The sequence below is a fragment of the Anolis sagrei genome, chromosome 2 (genome assembly GCF_037176765.1).
Source record: "Anolis sagrei isolate rAnoSag1 chromosome 2, rAnoSag1.mat, whole genome shotgun sequence".
NCBI classification, from domain to species: domain Eukaryota; kingdom Metazoa; phylum Chordata; class Lepidosauria; order Squamata; family Dactyloidae; genus Anolis; species Anolis sagrei.
In genome coordinates, this window is record NC_090022.1 from 184,170,664 (window position 1) to 184,183,031 (window position 12,368).

Sequence of the window (12,368 nt, forward strand, 5' to 3'; positions counted from 1 at the left end):
AGCCAAAGCGCCCGGCATTGTCCATAGGTGCCTCCAAGGTCATGTGGCTGCCATGACTGTATGGAGTGCCGTTCCCTTCCTGCAAAAGCAGTACCTATTGATCTACTCACATTTGTATGTTTTTGAACTTCTAGGTTGGCAGAAGCTGGAGCTAACAGCAGAAGCTCACCCCACTCCCCAGATTCAAACCACCAACCTTTCAGTCAGCAAGTTCAGCAGCTGAGCTGTTTAACCTGCTGCACCACCAGGCTTATTCTAGTCAAAACTAATGACAGGAATTGGGCCATTATTTTTACTGTACTTCTTACAATAATTGTTGCTACTAAGGTAGATTATCATCATTAGTAAACTAGTCAGACTTCATATTTTTGAAATCTCTAATGACTCATTTGGTTTGGGTTTATTACCGCTAGGGCTTGGGTTCATGCTAGGATTTTAACTCTGTCCTTTAAACTGTCAGTATTAATTTAGTTATGTTTGTGTTTTAAATGTGCTTCTATGTATTTCAAATATGGATGCCACTGTGTTTGGAAACATTATTTCGTACTTGCTCTGGATTTTCCTGAACCTACAAATTCTACAAATATATAATTTTGAAAACCTTGCGAACTCTGGTCAAGGTTCACTTGCCTCAGCATTTTTCTTGTGAAAAGATCTGTATTAAGAAGTTATATATGGAGGGATATATAACTGCTTAATTTATGTGGATAATACTTTAACTGAAAAATACATGGTTAAATGAACTTGAAGTCAATATTTTCATTAGGACATGGGGTTGTTAATAAGTACTTTCTGGTGGCCAGTGCTTCATGTCATGGATCTCACTTGTCCCTTTTACTGTTTTGAAAATTTGGTAATACTGGCATGCATATGCTTGTGCACACGTGCACACAACAGAGTTATAAACATTTTCCTTGGCAACCTGTAAGTTGCTTCCATGACAAAGCCGCCTTTGTTTCTGCTTATCAGGTATTCCCTGAGAGGTACTCTACTTATTGCACTCTTGTTGCCAAAGTGGACTTTAAAATAGCATATTCTGGTCAAGGCTGCCGACTTCCTCAAAATCCCTGGCTTCAAATTCATTTCCTTATAGAAATGCTCCTCCATCTAGTATTCATAAACAAATTAAAAATGCAGTTACTGACACCCCAATACAAAATTTATTTATTTATTTATTTATTGAAAACATTTATATTCCGCCCTTCTCACCCCGAAGGGGACTCAGGGCATATATATGGCAAACATTCAATGCCGGGACACAAATTCTGATATACATACATAAACATTAAAAACATTTATCAAAATATTAAAATACACCATTTAAAACCGCCCCAGTCATCCACGTCAAATCTAATAGGCCTGGTAATCTTTCCTATTGCTGCTTTATTGCCCTGCCCCAAAAGTTTGGTCCCACAGCCAAGTTTTTACCATCCTTCTAAAGGACAGGAGAGAGGGGGCCAACCTGATCTCACCAAGAAGGGAGTTCCATAGCTGGGGAGCAATCACTGAGAAGGCCCTGTCTCTCATCCCCACCAATCGTGCCTGTGGCGGGATGGAAAGCAGGGCCTCCCTGGAGGTTCTTAATCTTTGTGATAGTTCATAGGGAGAGATGTGCCTGGACAGGTAATTTGGGCCAGAGCTGTTTAAGGCTTTATAGGCCAAAGCCAGCACTTTGAATTGTGCCTGGTAGCAAACTGGCAGCCAGTGGAGCTGGCGTAACATGGGAGTTGTATGGTAATAATAATGATAATGATAATATTATTATTAATAATAATCTTTATTTATACCCCACCAAAGGGGACTCGGGGCAGCTTACATGAGGTCAAGCCTGATAATGCAATTACAATATAATGAATGCAAAACAGCAAAAATAACAATGCAATAAAATAAGGCAATAACGTAAGTGAACATAAGAACAAAATAGAGAAGTTATTAAAGCTGTGTAGCTGTGGTTATCCCATATAAACATGTTTTTCTAATATCCCCCATATAGACATGTTTTTCTAATATCAGTCTTGCTCATGCTTATTGCTCGTGAGTGCCTGCTAGCAGGGGAGGAATGATATTGAAACTAACTGAGCCCATTTGATTGGGTTGAATTTCTTTGTGTTATATGCCTTACCGTGTCAATGGCTGCAGTGTCTCACATTGCTTGACTATTCAGGAAAAACGTAATATTGAAGATATTTCCCATAATACAACTACTCTTAGAAGAATCATTAACACTTCCATTCCAGAATCTGGATCTACCAATGCAGGAATAAATATGTCAGAGTGTGATCCAGTGCATGCTTGCTAAACCATGACTCCCACTGAATTTAAGGGGACCTGCCTACAGCTAAGGCAAAGACTTCTAAACGAGCTTGTGAAGAAACCACCATAGGGTTGTCATAAGTCAGAAACCACCTGAAAATACACAAAACAGCAACAACAATTGCAACAGTGTGCACAGAATCTGTGCCTCAGTCTTTTAGGTGGCACAAGACGACCTGTTTACTTATGAGTTTTTGACAAACCAGTTACAACTAAAAACTTCATGGAACTGTCCAACAATCATGAAGTATACAATATAAAATTAATGGAATCGATGCACAATATTTTACATTATTATTTTTAATATAAATGCAGAGGAGGAAGAGGAATTATACTGGAAAGATTTGCCTAAATGGGTACAGAGGCAGGTAGCAATAGGTTGGGGATAATGCTTCCAGCAGAGAGTGAGATCTTGAAAATAATAATAATAATAATAATAATAATAATAATAATAATCTTTATTTATACCCCGCCACCATCTCCCCAATGAGGACTCGGAGCGGCTGACATGGGGCCAAGCCCAGACAACATATTACAACAAGATAAAACCAAATCATAAACAATAAACAACATCGGGTTGTTGTAGGTTTTTCCGGGCTATATGGCCATGCTCTGGAGGCAATTTTTCTCCTGACGTTTCGCCTGCATCTATGGCAAGCATCCTCAGAGGTAGTGAGGTCTGCCTCCAGAACATGGCCATATAGCCCGGAAAAACCTACAACAACCCAGTGATTCTGGCCATGAAAGCCTTCGACAATACAATAAACAACATCATCAGAATTACATAAAAGAAAGGAAAGAAAAAAATTATAAACACAATCATACAGTAACATTCCAATAAACACAATCACAGTAACAATGGGCGGGCCACATGTACAGGATAAAACGATTAAAAAACTCTAATGAGATAAAAATAGGAGCAAGTTATTTGCAGGGAAAATCTTTCCTGTCTAGACTCTTTCATTTGCCATTATCTTAGATGCCTGCTGATGCCCAGGTAAGGTCTTTTGTAATGATAAATATTAGAAGTAGTCATTGTTTGTTTGGGTTTTTATGAATGGCCCCATTAGAAAATGTATAACGTGAGTGAATAGCAACTCCCATAATTATGGCTCAACTCACCCCAAATGCTGCAAGAATTCAAAGTGGGTCATGTTGGATATGCATGTCAAGTCTGGTCAAGATCCAATGTTGGTTGGATTGAAGTGAACTATAACTCCCAAAATTCAAGGTCAATTCCCACCAAACCCTGACAGTATTTGGTCTCCACAGTATTCAAAGTTAGCCATGTTGGGTGTGCATGCCAAGTGTGGTCCAGATTTCTAAGCACTCGACTGAAGTTTTATGTTACTGCAATGTGAAAAATATGTGGACTGAAAAAAATAATAATTTACACCCGAATTTTGCCATGGTTGGGTATATCTTCAGCATACTTTTAATTGGAAGAATGGGCAGATGGTACCCAATCTGGTGTGGAGGAGGGGAGAGTATCCCATGCAGAAATTGCCACCAACTAATATGTTCATGTCCTGTTTGGGATCACTGCAGTGTTCTGTAAACAGACTTGCTAACACAGCAACATTTCTGGAATTCCCCCTAAAATAAGCAGATGTGCATGTATACATGATAACAGGATAAAGAAAGCATGCTCATCAGCTGGGACTCTCATCCGCAATAGCAGCGGTATTTGAAACTGAAATTATAAATGATAATTTATCCGGAAACTGGCCCCTTGAAATGTTTATCACTTGCATCTCTATAAAATATACCCAATGTTATAACTGAGAACCAGCGTGGTGTGGTTGTTTGGGCAAAAAAAAAGGGGGGGGGCAGCAAAAGCTACACACCCTCTAAACAAAGCTTGTCAGGGAAAAAAAGTGATAGGGTGCCCTTAGGGCAGTGGTTCCCAACCTTATTTTGATCAGGGACCACTTGACCAGGGACCACTCTCAAACATTAGTTCCAAAAGGGCTACAAATCAGTTTTTAGTCAACTTTAGATTTGGTTTAGTCATTTGGAGTGCTGATTCAGAAAATTGCATTGGATAGACCACATCAACTCTAGTTTCTGATACAGTACATATGCCATCCAGTAGTTGCCATCTGCTCATCCACAGAAAACCATATTTAATAATCTAGGACCACAGACTTTACTTTAGGTCTTCTGGCCCACCAGTGGGCCGCAGCCCACAAGTTGGGAACCACTGCAATAGAGTCACCATAAATCGGAAACACATAACAGCAATGTTGCTGTTTCTTTCCAAAAGGTACTGCAGGGCTTTTTTTACATTGTGATTCAGCTTCTCTTTCCACTCTAGAAAGCTTCCGTTTATGTTTTCAGACTCAGCCTTTCCTTTTCCACCAAGTACTTCAGCACGGAAACCCCTTCAGCCCCAGCTGATTTCATCTGACCCCACACTGTATACAAGTTGCACCCAACACCAGCTGTATTGCTTCATATCTCTCCTACCAACCACATCTGATTCAATCAATGACATCCTTTGAAGGATGGGCAAACTTCAGCCCTCCAGGTGATTTGGATTTCAACTCCCACAGCTCCTAACAGCCAGGAATTGTGGGAGCTGAAGTCCAAAACACCTGGAAGGTCAAAGTTTGCCCATTCCTGATCTAGACTGTAGATTTAATGCAGCCTGACACCACTTTAGCTGCCATGGCTCAATGCTATGGAATCCTGGGAATCGTAGTGAGGCAGCAGCACTTTTGGGCAGAGAAGGCAAAAGAGGGTTGCTGTGAGTTTTCCAGGCTGTATGGCCATGTTCCAGAAGCATTCTCTCCTGACGTTTCGCCCATATCTGCGGCAGGCATATTCAGAGATTGTGAGGTCAAAAGACTTGTAAAACTACAAGTCTCAGGAACCCATAGCACTGAGTTAAAGTGCTGTCAAGCTGCATTCCTGCTACAGTGTAGATCGGTGGTTCTCAACCTGGGGTCCCCAGATGTTTTTGGTCTTCAACTCCCAGAAATCCTAACAGCTGGTAATCTGGCTGGGATTTCTGGGAGTTGTAGGCAAAAAACATCTGGGGACTTCAGGTTGAGAACCACTGGTGTAGATGCATCTATAGAAATTACAGATTTGGAAATAAGCAAACAATGTAACTCATGAAACAAAAGAAGCCTGGACACTGTAGCTCCAGAGCACTTTCATTGATGGCTCAATGTTATGGAATAACAGAAGTTTCCAAGGTATTGTAGATTTTTCGGGCTATATGGCCATGTTCTAGAGGCATTCTCTCCTGATGTTTCACCTGCATCTATGTCAAGCATCCTCAGAGGTTGTGAGCTGTTTGAGGGGGAAAGCAAAACAATAATGTAACTAGCGTAATAACTATAGATGCATCTACACTGTAGCAGGAATGCAGCTTGACAGCACTTTAACTCAGTGCTATGGAATCCTGAGAGTCTTTTGACCCCACAACCTCTGAAGATGCCTGCCACAGATGCAGGCGAAACGTCAGGAGAGAATGCCTCTAGAACATGGCCATATAGCCCAAAAAACCTACATCAAACCAGTGATTCCAGCCATGAAAGCCTTCGACAATACATAGCTTCCAAGGTCTTTAGCTTTCTGCAACTCCTGTGATGTCACAGCAATTCAAGCATTAATTCGACAATGTAGACACATCCCAAGCTGTCTCTGTACCTTTAAGGAGCCGGTGATCCCTTCGCTCTCCTGCCTCCTTCTGTTTCTGAACTCCTTGGGGTTTAATCCTGCCAAGGAGCTGCCCGCTTCTGAGTCGATTCCCGGTCGCGACTGGGGCGGAGAAGAGAGGGCGAATGGTTGAAAGGAAGAGAGAAACACTCGCAAGCGTCACAGAGCCACTGACTCACAAGTGAAAGTGTTTCTTTGATGAAGCAATTCTGATGTACGTCTAATCCAGGAAGAGGGAAGGGCCAGCCCTGGGCCGGCCTAGGCATTCGCAGAGCCGAGTCTTTGCCTTGGACTCCCCCGCTTTCCGCTTAATTCTCAGCATCACCTGGAAACCCCAGGACTGCCTTTTCCCAAAAGCCGGCGGGGCATTTTGTGTTTTGTTCCCTTCTCACTGGAAAAGTCTATTGTTCAGGAATTGTAAAATCATTCCAGACAGGAAACCATCAGGGTCAGCTTTATTTATTTATGTATTGTGTCAGGAACAACCAGAACATTTGTATTACATTTTAAACAAAACAAACAGACAAAACACAAAGTTTGCAAGCTTGCTAGTTGATTAAATGTCCTTTGACCAGTACCTGGCCACTTGGAGTGCCTCTGGTGTTGCTGCAAGGAGGTCCTCCATTGTGCATGTGGCAGGGCTCAGGTTGCATTGCAGCAAGTGGTCAGTGGTTTGCTCTTCTCCGCACTCGCATGTCGAGGATTCCACTTTGTAGCCCCATTTCTGAAGGTTGGCTCTGCATCTTGTGGTTACAGAGCGCAGTCTGTTCAGCGCCTTCCAAGTTACCCAGTCTTCTGTGTGCCCAGGGGGGAGTCTCTCATTTGGTATCAGCCATTGGTTGAGGTTCTGGGTTTGAGCCTGCCACTTTTGGACTCTCGCTTGCTGAGGTGTTCCAGCGAGTGTCTCTGTAGATCTTAGAAAACTATTTCTTCATTGAAGTCATTGACATGCTGGCTGATACCCAAACAAGGGATGAGCTGGAGATGTCACTGCCTTGGTCCTTTCACTATTGGCTGCTACTTCCCGGTGGATGTCAGGTGGTGTAGTTTCTCCAGTGGTGTAGGGCGCAGACACACCGTAATAATGCTGCGTGTCTCATTAAGAGCCACATCCACTGTTTTTGCATGGTGAGATGTGTTCCACACTGGGCATGCATACTCAGCAGCAGAGTAGCATAGCGCAAGGGCAGATGTCTTCACTGTGTTTGGTTGTGATCCCCAGGTTGTGCAGTCAGCTTTCGTATGATATTGTTTCTAGCGCCCACTTTTTGCTTGATATTCAGGCAGTGCTTCTTGTGGGTCAGAGCACGGTCCAGAGTGATTCCCAGGTATTTGGGTGCACTGCAATGCTCCAGTGGGATTCCTTCCCAGGTAATCCTCAGAGCTTGGGATGCTTGTCTGTTCTTAAGGTGAAAAGCCCATGTCTGTGTTTTAGATGGATTAGGGATCCGCTGGTTTTCCTTGTAACAGGCGGTAAGGGCACCTAGAGCTTTGGAGAGCTTCTGTTCAACCATCTCAAAGCTCCCTGCTTGAGCGGTAATGGCACGATCATCAGCATAGATGAAACTCTCTGTCCCTTCTGGCAGTGGCTGGTCATTTGTGCAAATGTTGAACATGGATGGAGCAAGCACACTCCCCTGAGGCAGGCCGTTCTTTTGTTTCCGCCATCTGCTTCTTTGGCCCTGGAACTCAACAAAATAGCTCCTGTTTTGTACCAGGTTTCCTATGAGGTGGGTGAGATCACAGGGTCAGCTAACACCTCCTAACAAAGGATTCCCCCAGGCAGGAAGCAGGAATTTCTGAATGATGGTAACCCCCCAAGATGAATCTATATCTCAAGGGTTTTCCTGGCAAGACCTTTGCCCCCCCCCCGAGGCTGAGAGCGTGTGACTTGCCCAAGGTGACCAAGTGGGCTTCCTAGCTGAACAGAATTCGAACCCTGGTCTCCAGAGCCCAAGGCAAGATCTACATTGCCCTATATCCCAGGATCTGATCCTAGATTATCTGCTTTGAACTGCATTATATAACCTGGGATAAGAAAATAATCTGGGATCAGATCCTGGAATATAGGGTAGTGTAGATCCAGCCCAAGGGAGCATCTACACTGGAGAATTAATGCAGCTTGACACCACTTTGCCATGGCTCAATGTTGTAGCTTTATAACCTTCCTAATGCCATGACTCCTTAATACAGTTCCTCATGTGGTGGTGACCCCCAACCATAAAATTATTTTCGTCGCTACTTCATAACAGTAATTTTGCTACTGTTAATAAATCATAATGTAAATATCTGATGTGCAGGATTATATTTTAATTAATTGGACCAAATTTGGCACAAATACTCGATAAACCCAAATCTGAAAACTGGTGGGGTTTGGAGGGGGGGGGGGGGGTTGATTTTGTGTAAGTGTAACATGCACAGATATCTATAACAACAAATACAAAAACTTCAGATTGCAAATCACAATTTCTATATTACAGGAAATTCTTCATTAAACGTAATGTGAGAACATTAACACGATTAATTAGTAACTGTTTATAAATGAAATAATGGTTATCAATATTTTGTCAACACAATGAAACTTAAGCTTCCAAGATAACAATTACTATATACCAAGAGATTCTTCATAAGTACATGATGTCAGAAATAGTAACTGAAATATTGTTAAATGCAATATAATGAGATTTCAGCTTCCAAAATAACGATTTCTATTTATTTATTTATTTGGGGGATTGATTTTGTCATTTGGGAGTTGCAGCTGCTGGAACTTATAGTTCACTTACAATCAAAGAGCATTCTGAGCTCCACCAATGATGAAGTTGAACCAAACTTGTCACACAGAACTCCTACGACAAACAGAAAATGCTGGAAGGGTTTGGTGGGCATTGACTTTGAGTTATGGAGGTGTAGTTCACCTACATTCAGAGAGCACTATGGACTCCAACAATGATGGATCTGGACCAAACTTGACACAAATCCTCAATATGACCAAATGTGAGCACTGGTGGAGTTTGGGGGAAATAGACTTTGCCATTTGGGAGTTGTAGTTGCTGGGATTTATAGTTCACCTACAATCAAAGAGCATTCTGAACTCCACCAACAATAGAATTGGACCAAACTTCCCACACAGAACTCCCATGACCAACAGAAAATACTGTGCTTTCTGATGGTTTTTGGCAACCCCTCTGACACTTCACCCATGACCTCCCCCCCCCCCCCGATAGAGAATCACTGCTTTACACGTAATTTTGATTTTTCTGCCGAACAATGCCACTTCCTGTTGGAAATAGCAACCTTCTACAAATCTCCTATACTAGTTATTTGTTATGTATATAATTCAGATTGCTTACTATATTGTATAATGTGTGTGTTGGTATACAGTTTTTTCTCTTAACTATGTTGTTTGAGGTTGTGGGAGGTGCTGCAGACCATGTGATCAGATCTGGGACTATTCAGACTGAGACTCCATTTTAGAAGTCAGTGCATTAGACATAAGACAGAGAAGAGACTGCAACAGAATGTCTTAAAGATCTCACTGTTTAAACTTTCAACTGATAAAATGTACCTGTATGCTGAATACATTAAGTTTGTAAGTAAACCAACTATGTTATTTTTAATGAAAACTACCTATTTTTGTCTCTTAATAGCATTATTTAAAAGCAAATATATTTTATGGATAGTAGTTATTTTGGGGCAATTTTTTTTTGTTATGTCAAGAGCGACTTGAGAAACTGCAAGTCACTTCTGGTGTGAGAGAATTGGCCGTTTGCAAGGACATTGCCCAGGGGATGGCCGGATGTTTTTGATGTCTCACCATCCTTGTAGGAGGCTTCTCTCATGTCCCCGCATGAGGAGCTGGAGCTGATAGAGGGAGCTCATCCACCTCTCCCCGGATTTGAACCTGCTACCTGTTGGGCTTCAGTCCTGCTGACACAAGGGTTTAACCCACTGCGCCACCGGGGGCTCTGAAAAAACACTTCTGAAGATATGCTATATATTTTGTGCATTGGCATATTCATTGTTCCTAACAGTTCAAAACATTAACCAGGTATATCAGTCTAATAACTGAGAAACCTAATTTCCCTTGCATTAATACTAGTTGATATTTACAATTAAAAAGAAGACTGACTCAAAAGAGTTTTAACTCTTCTCAGGAAGATCATACTTTACAAAAAGGTTATGATTTTACAAATGACAGTGAATCCCAGTAAATCTCCAAAAGGTCACACTTCCAAAAGGCTTTGGAGATTCTGGTTTTCCAAAAGGTTATGATCTCAAAGATCATCTTTTTTCCCAAACCTGCCTCACCAAACTACACATCCTAGGACTCCACAGCAACGAGCCATGGTCGTTAAAGCAGTGTCAAACGGCATTAATTCTACAGTGTGGATGTGCAGAGAAGTCAGCCATAGCAGAGCACTTGATGAACCAATCAGGATACAGCATATTATTTGAGAATACAGAAATGATGGACAACTCTAACAACTACCATGTCAGACTACACAGAGATGCCATTGAAATCCACAAGCATGAAGAACAATACTCAAAAATGGGAATTCCAGACAAGAAACAATCAGGGCCAGCTAACATCTCCCAACAAAGGATTCACCCAGGCAGGAAGCGGCCAAGCTTTGAAGCTGCAAGGTAATTCAATGTTAATCAAGGTGATCAACTGCAACATTCATACTTGCCTCAAGCAGACAAGAGTTCTTTCTCCTACAATGGACATTCAACAAATAAGTATAAACCTCACTTGCCTAGTTTCCAACAAACCTCTCAACCTCTGAGGATGCCTGCCATAGATATGGATGAAACATCAGGAGAGAATGCTTCTGGAACATGGCCATACAGCCTGGAAAACTCACAGCAACACACAACAAAGACTGGCACCAATAGCAATGAAATAAAAAAATTATAGCTTCGGTATTCCTTAACTAAAATGTTGGGACTAGAAGTTGCTCCATATTTCCAAGTGTGGAATACTTGGAGATACGTAATGAGATCTTTTGGAGATAAGATCCAAATCTAAACACAAACGTCAGTCATGTTTCGCATACGTATTTTGCCTGAAGGTAATTTTACGCCATAATAATATTGTGCGTGAGCCATCAGAAAGCAAATGTATCACTACCTCAACCACCTGTGTGTACAATTTGGGAAGTTTAACCCGTACATATACAGAGAGTTCCACATTTTAATTTAGGCTTGCAGTATGTCATTCTCTGAGAGTCCGACATCAGTTTCTAATAACAATTGCACAATGATGTGGGTGTGTGTGTCATAAGATAATGTGGATTTCCTGTCTGTAACGAAAGATGGAATAATTGTGTTTCAACATTTCTTTTCATGGAAGTATGAACAAAGCAGGCATTGGCAGAATGCAGGACAAAAGCATAACATCAGAAATCACATCACCCAGTTGGTGTTGGAAATCACAGAGATGTATGTGCATATTAAAGTTTGGTTTTGTGATAAATTATAGAGTCCAATATATAATTTCTTCAGTTATCATCCTATTTTGTTCAGCATGATGTTAGTGGAAATATAGACAATTGGCATATGTGTTATTTGTTATAGTTATGGTGGGCCCTTGCCATATGCAGGGGCCTGGTTCTGGGGCATCCTATGTATGCCAAAATCTATGGATGCTCAAGATCCATTATATACAGTGGCAGAGTAAAAAGATATCCCTTATTTAAAACTCAGAAAAAAGCCTGGGGACCTGGAATGGATGGCCCACGAGGTCTCTTCCAACTCTATGATTCTATGATTCTATGATACAGCAGGGTATACCTACATATAAGCATAGTGCTTGGCATGTAGCAAAATCAATATTTCCTTTTGGGAATTCACTCCCTCCCCCCAAAAATTGTTGGGAATAGAATCATAGAATCATAGAGTTGAAGAGACCTCCTGGGCCATCCAGTCCTACTCCTGCCAAGAAGCAGGAAAATCACATTCAAAGCACCCTGACAGATGGCCATCCAGCATCTGTTTAAAAGCCTCCAAAGAAGGAGCCTCCATCACACTCCGGGGCAGAGAGTTCCACTGCTGCACCTCTCAGGAAGTTCTTCTTAATGTTTCATGGTTGGTTCCATCCTTGGATGCAGAACCCAGAGATGAGGATCCAACCAGTGGTATCTCTCTTTTTCTCTAATGAACTCAAGGCAGTATACATGGTTCCCTCCCTCCCCACTTTATATTTGTAATAAACACACCTTTGGCTGGTGCTGGAAAGATAATAATAGCATAGATTCACAGAGTTGGAAGAAACTACAAAGCCACCATATATATTAATGAATGTATAGTCAAAGCACTCTCAATAGATGGCCATTCAGTCACTGGTGAAAATAAGGAAACTCCAGCACACATTCTGCAGCAACATA

At 41.7% G+C, this 12,368-nt stretch overlaps 1 protein-coding gene across 4 annotated transcripts in view; it reads right to left on the bottom strand.

Moving 5' to 3' along the window:
• The window catches only part of STAT6 (signal transducer and activator of transcription 6), an 85,257-nt gene extending 78,996 nt beyond the window's left edge, over nucleotides 1–6,261 (bottom strand). For 3 of the 4 annotated variants that reach the window (XM_067464238.1, XM_060763016.2, XM_067464237.1), the window contains exon 1: nucleotides 5,974–6,260. The gene's annotated coding sequence lies outside the window, so the exon portion shown is untranslated. Of the gene's footprint in view, nucleotides 1–5,973 lie in introns of all 4 variants that reach the window. The other variant, XM_067464239.1, reaches the window with a different exon arrangement.
• Between the last annotated feature and the right edge of the window lie 6,107 nt (nucleotides 6,262–12,368).